General features: G+C 37.4%; 1 protein-coding gene across 2 annotated transcripts in view; it reads left to right on the top strand.

Annotated features, from left to right (window-relative positions):
- Positions 1-12,602, top strand: part of ARHGAP28 (Rho GTPase activating protein 28) — a 230,113-nt gene that overhangs the window by 4,789 nt on the left and 212,722 nt on the right. For both annotated transcript variants that reach the window (XR_008621973.2, XM_055102779.2), the window contains exon 2: positions 11,712-11,814. The gene's annotated coding sequence lies outside the window, so the exon portion shown is untranslated. The remainder of the gene's footprint in view (positions 1-11,711; positions 11,815-12,602) is intronic.

Here is a 12,602-nt window from a genome sequence, read left to right as displayed (position 1 = left end):
AATTAATCAGCTGTACTTTTTTAAAAATTAAGAATTCTGGGCCTGGTGCAGTGGCTCACGCCTGTAATCCCAGCACTTTGGGAGGCCATGGTGGGCGGATAATTTGAGGTCAGGAGTTCAAGACCAGCCTGGTCAATATGGTAAAACCCCACCTCTACTAAAAAATACAAAAATTAGCCAGGTGTGATGGTGCGCACCTGTAGTCCCAGCTACTCAGGAGGCCAAGGCAGGAGAATCGCTTTAACCCGGAAGGCAGAGGTTGTAGTGAGCCAAGATTGCATCACTGCACTCCAGCCTAGGCGACAGAGCGAGACTCTGTCTTGGAATGGAATGGAATGGAAGAGAATAGAATAATTTCTCCTCCGTGAAAGACACTGTCAGAATAAAGACAAGCCACAGACAAGAAAAAAATATTTGCAAAAGACATAACTGGTAAAGGACTGTTATCGAAATCCAAAATATATGAAGAACTTTTAAAACTCAGTAATGAGGAAATGACCAGATTGAAAAATGGGCCAAAGACCTTAACAGACACCTAGTCAAAAAAGATATACAGATGGCAAATAAACATATGAAAAGATGTTCCACATATGTTATCAGGGAAATGCAAATTAAAACAACAAGATGCCCCTATGTACCTATTAGAATGGGAAAAATTCACAGCACCAAATGCTGATGAGGATGTGGAGCAAGAGGAACTCTCATTCATTGTTGATGGCAATGCAAAATGATATAGCCACTGTGGAAGACAGTTTGGCAGTTTCTTACAAAAGTAAACATACTGTAACTATGTGATGCAGCACCCAGGCTCCTTGGTATTTATCCAGAGTAGTTGAAAATTTATGTCTATGCAAAACCCCACACACGGATGTTTATAGCAGCTTTATTAATATTTGCCAAAACTTGGAAGCAACTGAGATGTCCTTAAGTAATGAAATGGATATACTGTGGTACATCCAGATGATGGAATATTATTTACTGATAAAAAGAACTCTCAAGCCATGAAAAGATATGTAGGAAACTTAAATCCATGTTACTATAAGAAAGAAGTCAATCTGAAAAGGCTACATACTATAGAATTCCAACTATAGGACATTCTCAGAAAGGCAAAACTAAGAAGTCAGTAAAAAAAAAAAAAAATCAGTGTTTGCCAGGGGATAGGGAGGATAAGGATGAATAAGCAGGGCCCAGAGGATTTTTAGGGCAGCGAAACTACTCTGTATGATACTGTAATGGTGGATACATGTTATTAAACATTTGTCCAGACCCATTGAATGTACAATAGGAAGAATGAACCCTAAATGTAAACTGTGGCCTCTGGGGGATAATGATGTGTCAATGTAAATTCATCAGTTGTAGCAAATGTACTCCTGTGGTGGGGGATGCTGGTAACTAGGAAGGCTATGCAGGTGCAAGGGCAGGAAATACATAGGATGCTTCTGTATCTTCCTCTCAATTTTGCTATGAACCTAAAACTGCTCTTAAAAATGAAGTATTAAAAAGACAAACAAACAGTTCCCAACAAAATTCCCAATGAAATATTTTTGCAACAGATTTTCAGGTTAAAAGTTCCTAAGTCAGTTCAGTTTTGACACTGCCATGCTACATGCTGTTTTCAAAGGCTAGCATTCCCAAAGGCTAAGAAACAGCTGTTCTGAAGGTGCAGACTACATTATTTGTGTTTCCTGTTATTTATTAGTTGGATGACATTGGGAGACCACTTAACATCTGTGGACCTCAGTGTCCTTATTGAAAAACGGGGGTCGTTTACACTTATTTTGCCCACCGAACAGGATTGTTATAGTCAAGTGAAATAAAATATGTGGGAGCATTTTGAAAATTCCAAAGCACTATGAATATCAACACTATTATTGTCATTATGATTCCGTCTTAATACAACTCCTGTTACCTTGATGGAAAGATGAAAATACCCTGATTTGCTTTCCTCCCTTTTAAACTTGGTATCCTATTAAGAGTACTTACAGTAAGAGTAGATGGCATTAAATCTTATCACTTGTTCAGGAGCCAGCCTCTCTAATGTTTTTATTTGGATTCTGTTTGTACCAAAATGCATTATCTGTTCCCATTGTTCATTTACCTCTCATGGGAAGAAAACAAGTCGTTTGTGGACTCGGAATCCCTAGACATAAAATGTGCCCTTCTTTTGATTCAGAAATAGAGAATCTAAAAAACATGAAACTTGAGGTGTTTCTGTAAGGTGCTGTGGGATTTGAGGTGAAGAATTTGAATATAACCAATATTTTACCTAACAAAAAGTTGTAAATGTAAAAATGCCTTTGTGCTACAAGTAAACTTTCTAATTTATCTACATAATATACAGTAAATATACAAAGATTTTCATAAAGCTACACAGAAGAATCCATTTCATTACTTTACAGCTATCCATTTGTAAATGCACATGTACATTAATACCATACTTGGTGTAGTTATTAGAGTACAGCGTATAGAGATAGAACAATCTTGGTACAACTTTGCCATCTGCAACTGTATAATGAACGTGCAAGTTCTGGTCCTAATTTTCTTATAGAATGTTGTGAGAAGTAAATAAGGTGAAAAAAATAACTTAGACCATAGTAAATTGTCAGTAAAGTTTATTGTTATCATTATGTCTATATTACATATTTTATTTATAATTATTATGTATTTAGTACTAATATAATTATATTGGTCATGTGATTTAATTGATTGACATATCAGTGTGTTATATTTTAATGTTAACTAGTAATGTTTATATATTATTATATGTTTTTAGTATATTTCTGCTATGGGTTGAATTATGTCCTCCCTGTCCATCACTACCACCAAATGTATATGTTGAAGTCATAAGGCTCAATACCTCAGAATGTGATCTTATTTGGAGATATGGTCCTTACAGAGGACATCAAGTGACAGTTAGGTCATTAGGACAGACCTAATCCACTAGGACTGGTGTGTTTATGAAAGAGAAAAAATTGGAGAATGACCTGCACACAGGGAGAATGCCATGTGAAGATCAAGGCAGAGATTAGGACCATGCTTCTACAAACCAAGGAAGGTATAGCAAAGATTGTCAGCAAACTACCAGAAGTTAGGTAAGAGGCATGAACAGACTCTCCCTCACAGCCTGCAAAAGCTCCCAACCCTGCTAACACCTTGATCTTGGGATTCTCTTCTCCAGATGAGACAATAAATTTCTATCATGTAAGCCACTCAGTTTGTAGTACTTTGTTATGGAAAGTACCACATGTCCTAGAAAATTAGTGTACTTCCTCACTGGAAAATAGGCAAGAGTGGCCAGATAGATTTTATGGCACAACAACATAGGCAAGGATGCCAAGAGCATTCTTTGGTACTTTCTTTCATTGTCCACTACTGAAATCCTACTTTGTCCCACCAGGTCTGGTCCAAAATCCATTTCCACAACAAATCTTTCCCAGTCTTCTGGTCAGAAGCACTTGCTTCCTCTTTTGTGCTCACAACATAGACAAGAATATTTTCCTACCTCATTCTTTCCCCCTGCAATCCATTTTGCCATTGGAGCCAGATTAATCTTGCTTTAAAATTACCCTTATATATTAGATAATTTTTCACCCTGTCCCCCACCCATTCAATTCTAAGCATTTTGAGAACAACAAATTTCTTGTTTATTTGTGGTATGTCTATTCCATCCCCCACCAGCAAGTACACTGTAGTGCTTGCATGGAACATATGCTCAGCGAATGATAGAGAAATTGAACTGATTTTCATATCAGTGTTTCCTCATCTTCACTGTACTGAAAGAGAATGTTTCAGAGAAAGAGGAACTAAAATTAGTTGGATGAGCAGAGGTAAGTTCCCAAGAAATAATTTTTGATTGAGGTTTGTAAAAGGAGAGCTTGTGGGCAAAAAAGCAGCAACCTGGGAATACTAGGGAGTCCATGGCACAGAGCCAAGCACACTAATTGTATCCAGTTGAGGTAAGAAAGGGATTGGATTTATAGCCTCGAGCGCAATTCAAGGCCAGATTGGGAATCTTGGCTACCTTAGAGAGAAGGAAGCTTGTAAGGTTACAATGCCGAAAAAGATTAGGGCTGGAGGCTGGTTGGGTGTAGGGAAGAAGAAGAGGGGAATGATAAAAGGGGGAAGCAAACGATTGCTTTCATCTAGCTAATGGTCAGGCAGGAGGAACCAGGACTACGGCAGGAGTGAATTTGAGGCCAGGGTAGAAGTAGGTCAGTTGACAGCAATTTTCCAAACTAGCAGTTAGAACATGGATAAATGCAAATGAACATGTCTGAACAATAATAGAGACTATTTGAAACTAGAAGGGTTCAAGAAAATATACAATATGTGGTTGCTGTCATTGTAGAAATTATCGTTGGAGTAGGCCTGAGGTGATGGTCTTTTCTTTCTCCTAGTTTCTATCATCTTTTCCCCTTGTCTAGCTTGAATATTGAACTGAAATACATTTTTAATAGGTTTTATCTTAAGAGCAGGTGAATTGATTCTATATTTCTCTTTCTTAAAAAGTCAAATCATTGGTTTTCTGTAACCTTCAATGGATTTTTTTACCACTTAAAGTTTCCACCTTTGCTCCAAGAGTCTCTCCATAAGACCATTTAAATTTCCCTTTATTTCCCAAGGTAAAGAGAACTTCTACTTTGCTTGAGAACACCCTATATCTGTCTTAATGACCTAAGAAATTTTACTCACTTCTTCTATTGTTCTTATAATGTCTAAATGAACAGGACTCTTGAAGACTTTTTTTTCCATTGGATACTTCCATCTAGCACAAGAATAGTCCTATGTCTAATCCCTGAAATTTAAATAAACTTTAGTATATTTTTATTTTCAGGCATCACTAGTCTTTAGGGGTAGGAAAGTTAATTGATAGTAGGAAGAGTGTTGGTGAGCTACAAAGAAGTACAAGATACTGTCCCTGTCACTGAACCATTTTCTCAAACTAATTGTAAAGCAAGCTAACATAAGTGTGAATTATATAGCAATATAACTTGTCTCTAACATAATCTGTCTTCAAATGTGCAGAGTATGCTCATATTACACTTTACAAAATTTCCACTATGGCATACTAACTGGCTTTCACATGTGTTTTCTATGGGCGTGTACTGGAAGTGTGGCCTGTGTTTCCCCTATGTACTTCTAAAAGTCTGTCTGGGAGTAGTACTCCTTTAGTCTTCCAGGAACCAGTTTGCATGTTGTATTGATGTATTCTTAGGTTGATAGATATTTTTAAAATACAGCATTTGACTCTAGAGAGAAACGGAGCCTGTGTCGTGATCTGTAGCATAGTGGAAGTGTCAGAGGAGTTTAATAGAGAGGCAGCAGAGTATAGTAGTTAAGTATATGAACTTTGGTTAATCCCAAACCTGAGTTCAAATCCCGCTTTGCCACTTACTATCTATGTGACTTTGGACAAATTATTTAATCTTTTTATGCCTCAATTTCTTCTTTAGTGAAATTATTGCAATGGTAGCTACCTTACAGTTTTATGAGATTAAGTTAATTAATGTTTATAAAGTACTGGGGAAAATGCCTAGCTCATAGTAGGTACAAAATAAGTATTAAGTAAAAGTCTTCCCATAATTAGCAACAAAAATACTTTTGATGGAATTTCAGTTGTGTATTTCTTTGGATAAGTATTAAATGACTAAATTATCATTTGGATCCTTATTACAGAAATCTCTAAATCTTGTTTGGAGGCCTGATTGATTGGAGATTATGAAAATAACTAAACCTGTTAGTCTGAAAAGCCCTTAACATTCCCCGTGCCAGGCCCTTGTTGCCTGAGACGTTTCTGAGTAAAACTGGGAAAACTTAATGAAGGACAGTAGAGTGAGAGCATTTCATTTCTGCTTTTGTGACTCAGTGTGAATGGAGGCACCACATTGAACCTCCCCTGAAGTCATGTGCTGTTGTTGGTGTGTGGGCATTTCTGGTAGGGGAGTGGGTACAAGAAAAACAACTATTTCTGAAAAATACCAGACAATACAATACAGCACTACATGTTCAGTTATAAGGAAATCAATCAACAGGTTTGGGAAGCAAACTATGAATGCTTGTTTTGATGTTAAATTGCTGGTTCTAATCTGGTGTATTTTAGCAAAATCCCCCTATTCTCCTGAATTTAATGGAGCAGAGGAGCCGAGTGTTTGGAAATATGAAGCACCTGAAGCCATGAGAACCACAAAGGCTGAAGATTGCACCCGCTACCCACATCAGTCAAATAGCACTGATTCCATAGGTAGGGTTTCAGCTGCCTATGTAAATTCATTTCAGGTTACTTTCCTTAGCAAAGCTCAACTTAGTATACTCACTGTAGAATGTATTCTTTGTTCTTACAATGGTGAACCTCCTAAGAACACAGTAATACACAGTTGATCTCAGCTTTGATGTTTTGCCTCACTTATACTGCAACCTGATAAGTGCTTTCTTCTCTACAGCATTGTAAGAAAATAAGTATTATTTTGGGACTACCAAGATTAGTAACTGGCTTTATAAAAAGCTGTTTGGTACCTTTCTGAGTTCTTGATGTTTCTATTTCCAAATTAAAAATATAATTACATTTTGTGTGTGCCATCTTAGTTTCACAAACAATTCTGATTCTGTAATTTAAAATGTACTCTAAAAATATCTGAATCTGAGAGAATGATTTGCTATGTAGTGGCACCACTGAAAAGACTCATTCGATAAATCCCAAGTATAAGATGGCTTCCAAAAAGAATTTGAAAATCATTCCTAGTTATACTTCTTTACGTTTAATCAACATTGTATAGTTTTATAACAGCAAGTATCTTTTAGCTTTTTTTATTATTTAAAATCTCAAAGGCCAGGCGTAGTGGCTCAAGCCTGTAATCCCAGCACTTTGGGAGGCCAAGGCAGGTGGATTGCTTGAGGTCAGGAGTTCAAGATCAGCCTGGCCAACATGATGAAACCCCGTCTCTACTAAAATTACAAAAATTAGCTGGGCCTGGTGGTGGGTGCCTGTAATCCCAGCTACCTGGGAGGCTGAGGCAGGAAAATTGCTTGAACCAAGGAGGCAGAGGTTGCAGTGAGCCGAGATCACCCCACTGCACTGCAGCCTGGGCGACAGAGTGCGACTCAGTCTCAAAATAAATAAATAAAATTAAAATCTCAAAGATATACTAAATAGAGGAAATAGTACAATGAAGAACTTCATTTACCTTTCAACAATGATCAACTCATAGCTATTTTTGTTTTCTCTACTATTTACCTATATCCCCTCCACCTCCATATTATTTTAGTGCAAATCGCAGATACTATATCATTTGATCTATGAATATTTCTATATGTATTGCTAAGATAGACACTACTCTTTTTAAGTGTTATCCCAATACCATCATTATACTCCTTCAACTTAACAGTCATTCCTTATATAGTAGTCTCCCCTTATCCTCAGGGGGATGTTCCATGACCCCGCACTGGATGCTTAAAACTTAGGATAGTACCAAACCCTATATATACTATGTTTTTTCTTATACATAACATAAAGTTTAATTTAAAACTTTGATAAAGTTTTAAATTAATTTAAAACTATGATAATTTAAAACTATGATAAAGTTTAATTTAAAAATGTACAGTAAGAGATTAAAAATAATAACTAATAAAATAGAACAATTATGATGATATACTGTAATAAAAGTTAGATGATTGTAGTTTCTCTCTCTCTTTTCTCAAAAAAATGCTGCACCAGGCAGTGTGGGAGGCCTAGGTGGGTGGATCACTTGAGGTCAGGAGTTCTGGACCAGCATGGCCAATATGGTGAAACCTCATCTCTACGAAAAATACAAGAATTAGCTGGGTGTGGTGGTGTGTGCCTGTAGTCCCAGCTGCTAGGGAGGCTGAGGCAGGAGAATCGCTTGAACCCAGGAGGCAGAGGTTGCAGTGAGCTGAGATCATGCCACTGCACTCCAGCCTGTGTGACAGAGTGAGATGCCATCTCAAAACAAAACAAAACAAAAAAACCAGCAGGTCTTTGTTCTGAAGCATTTTCCTTTGTCTGGGTACCACCGATCACATCCCCATTGTATCATTTATCGTGTTCTTCTGTCCATTTCATTGGGAGTAAAATCTAGATTGAGCTGATTTAGGTTAGGATTTTTTTTTTTACAGGAATACTTCAAAGGTGTTGATATGGTTTAGCTATGTCCCCACCCAAATCTCATCTTGAATTATAGTTCCCATAATTCCCATGTGTCATGGGAGGGACCTGGTGGGAGGTAATTGAATCATGGGGGTGGTTACTCCATGCTGGTGTTCTCATGATAGTGAGTGAGTTCTCATGAGATTTGATGGTTTTATAAAGGGCTTTTCCCTCTTTGCTCAGCACTTCTCTCTCCTGCTGCCATGTGAAGAAGCATGTGTTTGCTTCCCCTTCCACCATGATTGTCAGTTTCCTGAAGTCTCCTCAGCCATGTGGAACTGTGAGTCAATTAAACCTCTTCCTTTATAAATTACCCAGTCTCAGGCAGTTCTTTATAGCAGCATGAGAACAGACTAATACAGGTAGTATGATTTATCTTTAATAGGAAATACATAATGTCTAGTTTCTCTCTTTTGGGATGTTAGTAGCCACTGATGATTATTGTCTTAGATTCATTGTTTCATTAGAAGTTGTAAAGAAGTAAAAATTTAATTCTGTTAATTCCCTCTTCAATTATTAGTTGGAATACTTCTATAAGAAAAGATTGCCTCATCAATTATTTTATTATCCTGAGGTACAATTTTTATGATATAGGCAGCATAAATATTAAACTATTTTCCTTCATTTACTACTCTTCATAATAAAGAATTTTTTTTAAATAATTCACTGGTTTAAAGAAATTTGATGTGTTACAGTGCATTACAGTTACTATCTTTATTGATATAATATTGTTTCATCTTTGACAAGTGGGGGATTATTCAGATTTGCTCCTGAGTTTACCTTTTGATAAAATTTAGTAGTTATTTTGAGCTGCTTGTGTAATAACATGGCCATCAACAATATGATTACTAAAATGGGCTGGGTGTGGTGGCTCATGCCTGTAATCCCAGCATTTTAGGAGGCCACGGCAGGCGGATTACCTGAGGTTAGGAGTTCGAGACCAGCCTGGCCAATATGGCGAAACCCCGTCCCTACTAAAAATGCAAAAATTAGCCAAGCATGATGGCACATGCCTGTAGTCTCAGCTACTAGGGAGGCTGAGGCAGGAGAATCACTTGAACTGGGGAGGCAAAGGTTGCAGTGAGCTGAGATCATGCCACTACACTCCAGCCTGGGTGCAATGGAGTAAGACTCTATCTCAAAAAAAAAAAAAAGACTAAAATGATATATTTTTGTTTTATTACTATGCCCCACTAGGAATGTATAATAAAATCACTGTGTTATGGAGTCACATAGAATAGTTCCCCAAGGAGAGTTATGCCTTCAAGTGAATACAGAGTTAGGTTGTTTTATTGTACATCAAATTCCTAGGGACTATTTTTTAATTTTTTATAATTATGTAAAAATATGTACATACACCAAATAAGGTATATTCAGATATCTCAACCTTCTATTTCTGTACCTTCCATCTATTTTCTCTCATATATGTAACTAAATTTTAAAGTGATTTTTCTTCCACTAAAAAATCAGCTTTAGTGATATAAAATTTACAAACAATACAACTGACCAGTTTTATGGGTATGACTTGATGAGATTTGAAAAATGTGACATCACTACATGTTACACCATACGCAAACACCATTATGCCCATGATAGAACATTTTCTTCACCCTAAAAAGTTACCTTATGTCTTTTTGCAGCTATTCTTCTTCTGACCCTGGTCCATGGCGACTACTGTTGTGGTTTCTTATAGTTTGCCTTTATGGGATTTTATATAAATATATTCATAGAGTATGTAGTATTTTATGTCTGGCTTCTTTCACTTAGCACAATCAGGTAGTGTAAGTGCATCAACCTCTTTCTTTATCAAAAAATTTTGGCTAGTCTAGGTCCTTAGCATTTCTATATAAATTGTAAAATCATCTGTCTATTTCTACAAAAAAAAGCTTTTTTAAATTTTGATTCTGAATTTTGATCAGAATTGTGTTAATTCTATAAAGCAATTCTGGAAGAATTGACATTTTACGTGATTCTTTGAATCCATGAACATAGTACGTTTCTCCATTTGTATAGGTATTCTTTAATTTCTTTTGGGAATATTTTATAATTTTCAGTTTACATGACTTGTACATATTTTGTTGAATTCTGTAATATTTCATATTTTTGATACTATTGTAAAAGATGCTTTTTAAATTTTATATTCCAAATGTTGTTACTAGTATATATAAATACAATAGATTTTAATATATTAATCTTATATTTTACAACCTTGCTATATTCACTTATTAATTCTAGTAGCTTTTTTTCTCTAGATTCATTAGAATTTTCATTTTTATTATTGATACATAATAGATGTACATATATTAGGGGTACATATGATAATTTGACATATTCATATAATCAAATCAGGGTAATTGTGGTATCTATCACTTTAAATATTTATCTTTTCTTCCTGCTAGGAACATTTGAATTATTCTTTTCTAGCTATTTTGAAATGTACAACAGATTAATGATAGCTATAGTCACCCTACTGATTTAGCAAACACCAAGTCTTGACAATCATATTGTCTGTGAATAAAGATACTTCGATATCTTTCTTTTCAGTCTCTGCTTTTTATCTCTTTTTTTCTCTCTTATGCCACTGGCTAGGACCTCCAGTACAATGTTGAATAGAAGTGGTGAGAGCAGGAGTCCCTGTCTTATTCCTGATCTTAGGAGTAAAGCAATCAGTCTTTCACTATTAATTATTACGGTGATGCCTGTAGGTGTTTCATAATTGCTCTTTAATGAGGTAGAGGGGTTTTCCCTCTATTCCTAATTTACTGAGAGTCTTTGTCATGAATGGGATTGAATATTGAATGTAGGCCAGGTGTGATGGCTCATGCCTGTAATTCCAGCACTTTGGGAGGCCGAGGTGGGTGGATCACTTGAGGTCAGGAGTTCAAGACCAGCCTGGGCAACATGGTGAAACCCTGTCTCTACTAAAAATACAAAATTTAGCTGGGTGTGGTGGTACACGCCTATAGTCCCAGCTACTCAGAAGGCTGAGGCACGAGAATCACTTGAACTCAGGAGGCAGAGGCTACAGTGAGCTGAGACTGTGCCACTGCACTCCAGCCTGGATGACAGAGTGAGACCATGTCTAAAAAACAAAAAAAAAAAAGAGAAGAAAAGAAAAAAAAATTGGATGTGGAATTTAATATGAATCCAATTGTTAAATCAAATTGTCAAACTGGACTGTCAAATTTTGTCAAATACTTTACATGAACCTACTGAGATGCTCATATGGCTTTCCTTTTTAACATTTTAATATAATGAGTTAAACTAATCTTTTAATGCTAAAGTAACCTTAAATCCCTGGGATGAAATTCATGTGGTAGTGATGTATTATTCCTTTTATGTATTGCTGGATTTAATTTGATAAAATTTTGTTAAAGATGTTTGTGGCTGTGTTCATAGGGAAATCATCATATAATTTCCTTTTCGTATATGTTTTTTCCTGGTTTTCCTTTCTGGTAAAGCAGATATCACAAAAAATATTGAAAAGTTTTATATCTTCTTTTTTCTGGATGTTTGTTTTGAGTTGGCAATATTTTTTAATGTTCGGTAGAATTCCCGGGCGTTTCCAAGATGGCCAAATAGGAACAGCTCCAGTCTATGGCTCCCAGCATGAGCGACACAGAAGACGGGTGATTTCTGCATTTCCAACTGAGGTACTGAGTTCATCTCACTGGGGCTTGTTGGACAGTGGGTGCAGAACAATGGGTGCAGCACAATGGGTGCAGCACACCGAGCGTGAGCCGAAGCAGGGCAAGGCATCACCTCACCTGGGAAGTGTAAGGGGTCAGGGAATTCCTAGCCAAGCAAAGCTGTGACAGATGGCACCTGGAAAATCAGGTCACTCCCACCCTAATACTGTGCTTTTCCAGTGGTCTTAGCAAACGGCACACCAGGAGATTATATCCCATGCCTGGCTCGGAGGGTCCCACACCCACAGAGCCTTGCTCATTGGTAGCACAGCAGTCTGAGATTGAACTGCAAGGCAGCAGCAAGGCTGGGGGAGGGGCGCCCCCATTGCTGAGGCTTGAGTAGGTAAACAAAGTGGCCAGAAGCTCGAACTGAGTGGAGCCCACCACGGCTCAAGGAGGCCTGCCTGCCTCTATAGACTCCACCTCTGTGGGCAGGGCATAGACAAACAAAAGACAGCAGAAACCTCTGCAGACTTAAATGTCCCTGTCTGACTGCTTTGAAGAGAGTACTGGTTCTCCCAGCATGGAGTTTGAGATCTGAGAACAGACAGACTGCCTCCTCAAGTTGGTCCCTGATCCCTGAGTAGCCTAACTGGGAGGGACCCCCCCCAATAGGGGCAGACCGACACCTCACATGGTTGGGTACCCCTCTGAGACGAAACTTCCAGAGGAATGATCAGACAGCAACATTTGCTGTTCAGCAATATTCGCTGTTCTGCAGCCTCTGCTGCTGATACCGAGGCAAACAGAAT

The sequence above is a fragment of the Pan paniscus genome, chromosome 17 (genome assembly GCF_029289425.2).
Source record: "Pan paniscus chromosome 17, NHGRI_mPanPan1-v2.0_pri, whole genome shotgun sequence".
Taxonomy (NCBI): Eukaryota; Metazoa; Chordata; class Mammalia; order Primates; family Hominidae; genus Pan; species Pan paniscus.
The sequence above is the reverse complement of the archived record's forward strand: the minus strand, read 5'-3'. Positions and strand labels throughout refer to the sequence as shown.